Genomic DNA, 11,020 nt, shown 5'->3' with positions numbered 1-11,020 from the left:
TAACCCCAAGCCAGTGCTGAGTTCATGTTCCTTCACCTGAACAAATGCCTTGTGCTCTCTGAAGATGAAAGCTACAGCCTGCAGCACATGGTGGAGAACAGAGTCTTTGTCATCTGTGGATGCTACAACTTGTGGTGCCACCCACCCACACACTAACGATTATCACACATGCACCAACCAAGGCCTCTCCACCCCCAGCCCGTGTGGAGCTCATGTTCCTTCATCTGAACAGATGCCTGGTGCTCTCTCGCAGGAAGATGGAAGGTACAGCCTGCAGCACATGGTGGAGAACAGAGTCTTTGTCATCTGTGGATGCTACAACTTGTGGTGCCACCAACCAACCCACTCATGATTATCACACGTGCACCAACCGAGGCCCCTCCACCCCCCATCCCGTGTGGAGCTCATGTTCCTTCATCTGAACATATGCCTCGTGCTCTTTCGCAGGAAGATGGAAGGTACAGGTAGTAGTACAGGGGAGCGTGCACGGCCTTTGTCCACATGCACAACCGAGGTTCCTGCAGAAAATCACTCCTTTTGTAATCTTGGCACTTAGATATTTTTAACACTGATATTAACAACATATATTTTTTCACCATCAATATTTCTTACCTAAAACAATATTTTTGCGCATGATTTTTCTGTATCACAATATTTTAAATTTTCATTTACAACGTCATTAGCTTTTAACGCTCGCAAATACGGGGACTATTGCATTGGAAATGCTTGTTTCATTATTGCAAACGCGTCCAGATCTCGCTCAAAGATGGCGGCTGGTCGTATATCTGAGCCCACAGGTTGTCTTCTTTCTATTTCCATGCCACCTGATGACAGACTTCCCTTGTTCCTTTCAGACTTGTCCAGCTGGTCAAACAGTGGATGACGCATTCGAGGGCGGGGCTTTTCACCGAATGATGGCACACGCGAGGTGTTCAGCCAATCGGGTGTCGGTGGAGCATGTAGCTATACAGCAGATGGTTTGGTGAGGAGAGTCAGAAGACTGGAGGAGGAGACACAGGTAGGTTCGAGTTCTAGTCGGTTGTGGGACAGAACGAAGTCAAAAAAAGAGGCTAGCACTGGACTGGATCCCAATCACCTCGTCAGTCAGTCATTGGACTCAAAGCGCTTCAGCGAAACTGTCCCCCCCCCCCCCCTTTCGTGTGTGGCAGCCCGGGCTGAGACAGCTTCCCGGGGACACACACAGCCGCACCCGAATACTTCACAGGTCTTTAGAAGACCATTTACTTGTTAACGAGGCTTTGTTTTTTTCCCCACCCCTCTGGAAAGTCCCTGCATCTCCACTTTGCCTATTTCTGGAAGAATTAGCCCACCCCTCCCGAAATTTGGCCCTAGTTGCGCCTCTGACCTCCGTGCTGATTTGCAGGAAGGAAACGGAAGGACTACAGCAAAGGGTGAGAACAGAAAAGCACAATGAACCGTCTTTGAGTTTTTAGTGTGTCTAAAGTGCTGTATAATAAGTAAAGGTACTGTCATTTTGACAGCGCGCTCGGGGTGCGGACTGTGGGTTGCTAAACAAGATCGAGTTCCGTAGCTCAGCAGGCCGGTGCCTAGAGACCACGGGGACACATGCCCAGATCTTTGGCGTTGTTGTGCGTAAAGTTTGATAAATGTATTGTGTACTTTCTTCTCAGCGTGGCTTACAGCACAGAGTGGGCATCTGTCTGTCATCCCATCAGGTGATGAAGTACAGAGATCAACACTATAACTTGGTTTTGTGTGTGTATGTATGTATAAGGGCTGTGCAATCACGCCTTACTGACCTGGCTCTGAAGTTATAATCCTCTTCCCATTTTTCTTCTTCATAGGTGCTCATTTAAAAATGCATTTTCTGTATACAGTGCAACTTAAAATTGAAATCTATATTTTCCAAAGCACATGTCTTTGTTAGTTTACAATAGTGACAGTTGTGTCCAAATACTCGGCGATATACAGAATGGGCCTTTCAGTAATCTCTGTAGGTGGGCTCGCAGCCTGTTGTTAAGTCAGTGCTCAGTTTAAGACACAATTTGCACTGGTGTTCTGTATGTCCCAAACAGACATCCATACCCTGTAAACAGCACTGCCGCCCAATTGGCGTAGGTGGTTCCCTTTAGTTCGAAATAATAAACTTAACACTTTCGGATCAAACCTGGAAGGCGGTAATGAGGCATTAGCACAGGGGAGGACATGATAGTCGTAGAGCAGCATTTCAAAAAATTGAATACTCTGACACCAGAAATATATTATAGGAGCACGCAAATTACTATTATTATTATAGACCGGTTCCTTCAACCACCAAGCAGCACTTTCTTTTAGATTTGCTTTATGTTCCCGGAGATTGTAGTAGGTTTTGGTTGATGTACAACACTCATAAGGAGGCATCAGTATCTGTCTCATTTGTTTACTATTTCAAAATGTAGGTTAGGTGGCAGTAATAATTTTCATAAGGTAGTAAATGGAGATTAGAAACCATGTCGCAAAAAAAGATTCATAATGTTTAGGTTTAAGGGCGTGTGTGTTATTATTATTATTATTATTATTATTATTTATTATTATTATTTTTTTTGTCTAATCTGTTGTTTACTGAGAGTAGTGGATTTTTTTTCTGAGGAAGTATCATTTTTGTTAAGACATTGAAGGTTTATTTGGATGAAATCTAACCAGTAAAGATTTTAAGACGCATCTAAAACGAACAATATTCTATCTTTTTTCTAGTTTTTAGTTAACAAAACAATAAGGTATTACAGGGGAATGTTCAAGGTGCATTTTTAACATAGCGGCGGGTGCTGCAGCTAGCAGCACCCCCCGCAATGTTAAATATTGCAGATATGACCGCCGTGGTGGCGGTCGCATCGTAATTCCATGTGTGAGACTCCTGCCTAATAGGCAGGCAGTCCCTATCCCCGAAATGATGGCGAATGGACTGAAGTCCGTCCGCCATCGTAATGACCCTCAAGTTTTAAGAAAAAATCATGAATGAATGACCATTTTGTATGGAGCAGCATGCAGACCAATTTGGCTCCATGGTCATCTTAGCTGAAAGGTAGATCTATTGGATGACAAATAGGGGATTTGCGTTGCGTATAAGGGATAAAGTACCCCATGGTGTACATTATAAGGATATTGCAAGTCACTGAGGAGTTTCATAACCATATATAGAGGAACGAGCCTCGTTCCTCTATATGGTCATGGAATTCCAAGATGACTTAAAATATCCTTATGCACGCCAGGGGGTACTTTATCCGATATACATGATCACACCTTTACCTTTCGCACAAACTACTTACAACCTTGGTGTGTATCTCTTTCATATGAAAGACGGATCATGTTTGCAAACATGAAGAAGAATAAAAAAACTCTAGTGCATAATTAAACACATCAAAACCCTGTTAGGTATTTGTTGCAAACAGATATTAGAAACCGATACACACAGAATGAGGGTAGAGGCTATAGATACCGCACTTGACAAATGAAAAGTGTTTTCTTTACATATAATTCTTACGGTGCAGAGAACCAAGGAACACTCCCCTCTATGTTCCTTACCAGGACAAAGCCCTGTCACAAAATTGCATTCAAAAGGGTTCAGCACCGTTCAAGGATAGTCAATGAATATCTAAAGAAGTGTCCAAGACGTCAGTCAGTTTTTCTTGAAAAAAAATCTTTTTCTTTATTGTACGATCACATGGATACGAAGAGTCATGATCACATAGACATGAAGGATCTTAGCCGACGCGTTTCGTCTCTACAAAGAGACTTCTTCAGGGCTTTCTTGACATTTTACTGATGCAGACTGAAAGTTTTTGAGAATTGGGCCAGCAACCAAGATTTCCACGCTGGCAAAAGGATTTCAATGATGATTATTAGTCAAATTCATAAAATCCCACAAATGAATATCTATAGGGGTATGGTAACCCGTATCTTTTCAGTACTAAGAAAGAAGATACGGGTTACCATACCCCTATAGATATTCATTTGTTGGATTTTATGAATTTGACATATAAACATTTTGCCCATAGATGGGGTCATTCAACCACCAAGCAGCACTTTCTTTTAGATTTGCTTTATGTCCTGAGAGCCTGCAGTAGGGTTTGATTCATGTACAACACTCATCAGGAGGCATCAGTATCTCTCATTTGTTTACTATTTCAAAAGGAAGGGTAGGTGGCAGTAATAATTTTCATAACGTAGTAAATGGAGATGAGAAACTGTGTCGCAAAAAACAATGCATAATGTTCTGTAGTGGTGGAGTAGTGTATTTTTTTTGGGAGGAAGGTATCATTTTTGTTAAGACATTGAAGGTTTATTTGGATGAAATCTAACCAGTAAACATGTTAAGACCATCTAAAAATAACAATATTCCATGTTTTTCTAGTTTTTGCACACCAAACCAATAAGGTATTACTTTCCCTAGCCTAATACATCACCTAGCGAGTACATATAAGGCTTGTAATATAACTTATCATTATTTACTTAGTCTATGTTCAAACATCACTGCTTTAGCAAATCTTTTATACACTACAAACTTCATATACATTAGCTGATCCACGGTTTCACTCTTCATATATATCTCCCAACGCAAGAATTAAGGTATGAAATAAATATTTTATTTATAGTGGGTAGTCTCAGCAATTCGGCTGCCTGTGCATTGGGGCGTCAGTACTCTGTATTGAGAAATAATTATACAAATGCAATAACACTTCTCAATGCAACTTCTCACACACATTAATGGCAAAATTAATGGATTTAATTCTAGTGTTCTCATTAGCAACTCTTATAACAATTCCTATAATAAGGTTTGCCTTGCAGTCGTTAAATGATATTCCATTCCTGGGAAGGCTTGCTGCATAACTAGTAAGGAAAGAGTCTCAACTGAACAACTGGCATGACTAGTATTATTTATGTTTTTGGGTCTCGCCTAGCGTTGCAGCGTACGAATGTGCTGCTCGCTCGGCGAGATTTATTGCTAACAAGGGCTTTAAGCCCCGCCCCGCCCCTCATTTCCATTGACTGGCGTCACCGTTTATGCCAAATGGTGGCCTGTCATTGGAAATGGGGTATTTTGGTTGCCGCCCTTTCGCTTTTTGGTCCGGCCCATCCAAACTGGCTTGTGTGCTTTGCGTCTGTCGCAAAGCACTTATCTTTATGGGGCCATGTGTTTCTCATACACATGCTGTTTTTGTCTGGCAGCGGTTTTGTTGTTTCTGCGCAGCAGGAAACACCTCAGGTGGTGGTATATTAATTCTGTGTCTCTTTACGAAGACGGGACGGAGGGCGGGGTGAGCAAGGTATGAGGGGTGCGAATGCTCGGGTCAGGTCATTGAAAGTGTGCGCAGAGAGCAGAAGACTGACTTCACTAGTATTCTGTGTGAAGGCTAAATGTGCCGCAGGTCACACAGAGCGTCGGAAGCCTCGGGGGTGGAGCATTAGGGGATTCCGACCCTGGGTTGACAGAGGGAGATCGTGCAGGGGTCACCCTGGTCTCCAGGAATCTGTAAATGGTGAAGAGGGAGTGAGATTTAAAAAAACTTATATCAGTTTCAGGAGCTCACTCTTCACCATTGGAAGGGAACTCTCTCAGCAAGGATTTTGATGATCATGTAACAGCCCTACAATAACTTCAAACCTGTTCCGTCCCATCCCAGCCCGAACTCGTCGAGATAGCTCAGTGAGTTCAGCACTAGCTGCTGGCGCCTGTGCCGGGCCATCAGTCGCAACTTGAAATGCCGGCGCCAGCACAGTCTTTCCTTGTTCACGATTAACTTAAACTGAGCATCATCGGGCAGGTGCCTAATAACACATCTTATTTATAGCGGTTCGAATCGGTCGGCCTGTAGGCACCAGCTCTATAAAGCCATTTATTATTATATGTACTAGCAGTATTCCTATGCTGTGCCACGACACACAAATCACTTTTATTTTGCTTCTAGCCATGTGCGCTAACACTGCTGGGCACGCAAAGCTAGGCTCGCATTTCACTGACAAGTGCTCATTTATTTGTACCCTTCTGTTTGTGTAAGGGTGAACTTATCGCTTCTAGGCACTTGATAAACTGCTCCGGGCCTGGGGTCGTGATTGTGAAGTTTGACTTGCTGGTGCCTCGCAGTAGTGAACGACTTGCAGGGTCTGTAAAGCCTGAGCCAGGGCCTGGGGGCGTCAGGGCACTGTAGGGAGCTCGGGTACCAGTCCTAGAAGCCCAACTAGAGAAACGGGGCCGGGCCAGATAGGGCTGAGAAGTGCTTTTTCATGTTTATTAAACATAAAGGGTTACTTTTTAATGATGGCATATGTCAGGATGATGGTTTATGAGATTGTTTTTAATGATGTTGCTTTTCATGTTTATGGACATTTGTTTTAATAAACTTATTATCACTCCTACAACCAGAAGAGACTAGACTAGATAGGAAGCACTATACACCTTCAAGGCACACGCTGCTGAGCTGGGGGATCGGCTCCTCGAAGCACAACGACTCCACTCATTCCGAGTGCACAGTGGGGCTAAGTGATCCAGGAGGGAGTTCAGGAACTCACTCCTCAGGTGTTTGTGATGGCTGGGCGAGATCCTGCTACCTTTTGAGAGATAGTTATTCGAAGATAAGCTTTTTTTTTAAAAAAAATTTTTTAGCGTCTGCCCTCATACAGCGCAAAACATGGAAGATTGTATCGGGCATTTATGTAGCGCTTCATACTCATGACAAGGCCACTAAGCGCTCCGATGTGAATATGGTGGCACTGGAGACTGGGTCTGCTTCCCTTGCAAGTGGGCCGCCTCTTTAAGAGAGCGGTAGGACGGTTGGGATTTAAATTCTGGAGAGAGGTGGAGAGCATTGAAAGAAGGTGTCTGGGGGAAAACAAGAGTGCGTGGAACGTAGATGTCTGTGTGAGGAGTTTGTAGGACGAGTCTCGGGAGTGGAAGAGACTGGGGACTGGGAGAGCCTGAGGAGGGGAACATGGGAGAGTCTGGGGAACATGGGAGAGTCTATGTACTTATCTTTATGGGGCCATGTGTTTATCATGGCCCCATAAAGACAAGAGATCGATGCTTGTTAACAGTGTTGTAGGCTGACTGTTTTAGTGGTTTTTAAACCACAATACTTGCTGTTTAGGTCTCTCCTACGCAGCGTGCATGCGCTGCATAGGAGGGGACCTCTTGGAATCGATGAGCTTTTTTGCCCAAAAAACGTGCACGCTTTGCATTGCTTTCAATTGCAACGCGTGCACGTTTGGCGTTTCCCTTGTGGGAGCGAGCTTTAGCGACATCTGTTTGTAATTATCGCGCTCTCTCCCGCAAGGTAAACGCTATGTGTCCCTGCACTCCCCCCCCCCCCCCCCCCCCCCCCCCACTTGTTTATTATTGTAGGCGGCCACTCCCCTTCCCGTTTGCGACGCTCGCCAGGGCCGTTTTCTTTAAGCGCTTGTTACATTTAGATGGCGCAAGGAATATTTGCCTGTTGCTTTCGCTCGCAGCAGGGGCTGAAAGAGCTTCTTCTCTTAAAATCAGACTTAAAATCAGACTATCAGAGTCGGGATGACCAGGGAGGCTAGACCGGGGGGGGGGGGGGGGGGGGTTTCTTTTTTCTTCCTTTCAGTATCCCATGATTGTCTTGGTGTTTTTTTATGCAGGTTTCTATAGCGCTAACTGTAGCTGAAGGTATTGGAGCGCTTTACATGAGCTCCGGTTACGTTACACAAGGGCGCATTCAGGCACGGGGAAGATTATTTGATAGGCAGGGCTGCTCGGGAGGAGCGCTTGAGGCAGGCTGGCATGGTGTGTTTTATTTATTTATTAATGCAGATTTCTATAGCGCAATCTCTACCTGAAGGTATTTTATCGATTGGCGCCGCCCCCTAACTCCTTTCGAGACCATCTCCAGACTTTCTTCGTGACCGTGGAATCCCCTCTAATTCTCAGACATGAACAGCATGGGACTTGCCTCAATTTGGGACCTTCATGCCACAGCTTTAGGATCATCAGCGCGCAGCTTAGCCTCCCCAAGTTGATGCGCTTAAACTTTTTTTTTTATTCATTGCTTCTCTTTTTGACCCCTTTGTTCTCGTCTCACATTCCTGACTTACATTTGAAAAGCAAGTTGTGTGTCCCGTATATTGTGTAGAATCTGCGTTCAGGACTTGGACACTGTAACTGTGACCAATAGAACAAGCATTCAAAATGCAATAGGTCTCACCTTTCATTAAGTCAAAGCCATTTGCTTTGCTATACAATACCATAAGCAAAGCAAATAGCTTTAACTTAATCAAAGGCGAGACCTATTGCATTTTCAATACTTGTTTTGTCTGGCAGGAGCTTCGTTGTGTTTCTGCGCAGCAGAAAACACCTCAGGTGGTGGTATGTTAATTCTGGTTCTCTTTAAGAAGACTGGACGGAGGGTGGGTGAGCGAGGAATGTGGGTTGTGAATGCTCGGGTCAGGTCATTGAAAGTGTGCGCAGAGAGCAGAAGACTGACTTCTCGTATTCTGTGTGAAGGCTAAATGTGCCATGATGTGCCGCAGGTCACACAGGGCGTCTGAAGCCTCGGGGGGATGGGGTGGAGCGTTGGGGGATCCCGAACCTGGGTTGACAAAGGGAGATCGTGCAGGGGTCACCCTGGTCTCCAGGAACCCGTAAATTGTGAAGAGGAGTGAGATTTTAAACACGCATTGAAAATGCAATAGGTCTCGCCTTTTATTAGGTTAAAGCCATTTGCTTTGCTATACAATACCGTTAGCAAAGCAAATGGCTTTAACTTAATCAAAGGCTAGACCTCTTGTATTTTCAATGCTTGCTTAAACTTTATTACAGGTTGATCAGATCTCTCAATTTGTTCTTCTATACAAAAGCATGTGGAGAATTCTTGCTTTTGATTTATCCGTCCAAATATGCTTAGCTAGTGGTTTTTGTGACATGTTTTACTTTTACTATCAATTTAAAGATGGTAACTTCAATTACTACATCTAATGCCACCAGTCTCTTTCGTTTGTCGTTGTAAACCTCTGACCTCTTCAATGATTGTGTACATGCTACAGAAAAATTTAAATAATTAGCGTTTTTACATGTTTTATGCTGTAGATTAAACTTTTTTCATTAAGATGTCTTTTAAAAAAACAGGGAATAACACACTATTAATGTAACGATATCTCATGGCCTTAGATTAGACGCAACTACATTTTAGGGCACCATCAGCATTTCGAGGAGACAGGGAAACAAGCAAATTATGTTCTGCAAAAACTTTGTAGTGCTGCCTTGAAACATATATCCAGTCTAATCTATCGAATTACTGATGACATTAGCTCCTCCTCCCCAAGGTCATTTTTCAAGGCCTTTATTGGTGGTGTTAGGTCGACCTTCCAAAGCTGTTCATGGAATTCAGTACTTTTAAACCTGACCTATTTTTTTTTTACCGGTAAGCTGGCATTAGTGGGCAAATCCACAATGTCCTATAGACCTGATTGTTTGTTTGTGTGAGTAACCTGTCGAAGCACAGACTCTTTCTTGTACATTTGGTATGTCGAGCCCAGCATCGCATCATACCGAAGTACATATATAAAGTAACTGCTGCCAGTCTAGGATGCAGCCTCCAGAGATGTGTAATTGCTTCACGCCCACATTTATTCTTGGCTCATAGGTGCCGAATGTCTTGTGACTCTTGGCTGCAGCTCCATTTGATTAGATTGTACATAATTGACTACTGGCTATTCTATCGCGCATCTCTTGAGTTTACATTGTAAGAATATGGAGTGTGATTTACCTGGATTTTGAACAATTTGCTTCTATTTTACAAAAGGAGTTTTCTAAGCAAGGCATAGAAAATTCTGTGGAATTTTGGAGTCTTGGGGGGGACGGGGGGGGACATATTAATTTACAAATAAAGGTTTAGATCAGCTTTATTTACATGCAGTAACATTTACTCATACTTTTTGTCCTAGTTAATCACGCTTAACACAGACCTTATATTCACTTGTTTTTTTGCTCTTCTGCTTCAATTGGATATAGATTCCTGACACCGTTGTTGAAGCCCATTGTAATGGCGGAGGAGCATCCCCCCACTGGCTCAGAGCCAGCACCTAAAAAAAATAAAACAATATTTTATTTTTTTAATTTTCACCTGCTTGCTGAGCCAGTGTTCTTGGGGAGGGGTGGAGTGTACTTCGAATTGCGCATGTCTGTTTGGCCTAGCATTCTTAAGCTAGCCAAACAGAAATACTCCATTATGTTTCTCCAACCCAGCTGTATTGAACAGCCGGGTTGGAGAAACAGCACAGGCTCCCTGTGCCTGAGCTAGTGTCAAACCAGCCTGCTCAGGCCAATCCCTGTGCTGCTCTTGTAACATGAGTGCAGCGCGGGGATTGCACAGGGAGTCTCTGATGCTGTCCCAGTGTCTGCTGGGACGTGGGAGAAGGTTAATGCTGAGGAGCGAGGCGGCCGGCAACATCAGATCAGATCAGGTAAGTGTGTGTGTTGTTGTATTATTAGCCCTCCTCCCACAGTGCCCTTCACCTGCCTCACCATCTCTTGATTGTGTTGGTCGCCATCGGCCATAGATATTGCAGAACTGCCTTCCTTAACAAATTAGTTGATACTTAATACATAGTCTTTCGCAAAAGCCAAATTTCATAAGAGAACTGTTGGGGCAGTTTTCCAAACTGTGGGTCGCGACCTGGTGGGTCACAGACCGATTTTTGGTGAGTCATGAAAATACAAGAAATAAACTGAGATTCCTTTGAACTTTGTACTTTACTTGTCACGTTTGCTGCGCTTCGGTGACAACAACTGCTTACTACACCCCTTTATTTTCTTCTTGGATGAAAGGGTCTCCCCCCCCTCCCCCCCCATCTGCGAGTAGCAGTCATGAAGTTAATCGCTTTGCAGTGACTTTCTTCCTGCTGTGCATATCACAAATTCGATACCAGTTAAGGCCAACTCAGCCTTCCATCCTTCTGAGGTTGGTCAATAAAGTACAATTAAACTGAGTAACAGTAGCTCCTGTTACTACAGTGCTCCAAAACTTTTAAATGTCAGGGTATG

General features: G+C 43.8%; 1 protein-coding gene across 4 annotated transcripts in view; it reads left to right on the top strand.

Moving 5' to 3' along the window:
* The first annotated feature begins 870 nt into the window (after positions 1-870).
* ACLY (ATP citrate lyase) overlaps positions 871-11,020 on the top strand; it is a 463,802-nt gene continuing 453,652 nt past the window's right edge. For 2 of the 4 annotated variants that reach the window (XM_085616958.1, XM_085616652.1), the window contains exon 1: positions 1,009-1,412. The gene's annotated coding sequence lies outside the window, so the exon portion shown is untranslated. Of the gene's footprint in view, positions 1,413-11,020 lie in introns of all 4 variants that reach the window. The other 2 variants (XM_085616801.1, XM_085616574.1) reach the window with 2 other exon arrangements.

The sequence above is a fragment of the Triturus cristatus genome, chromosome 1_1 (genome assembly GCF_964204655.1).
Source record: "Triturus cristatus chromosome 1_1, aTriCri1.1, whole genome shotgun sequence".
Classification (NCBI taxonomy): Eukaryota; Metazoa; Chordata; class Amphibia; order Caudata; family Salamandridae; genus Triturus; species Triturus cristatus.
Note: the sequence above shows the minus strand (reverse complement) of the source record. Positions and strands in the feature narration are given on the sequence as shown.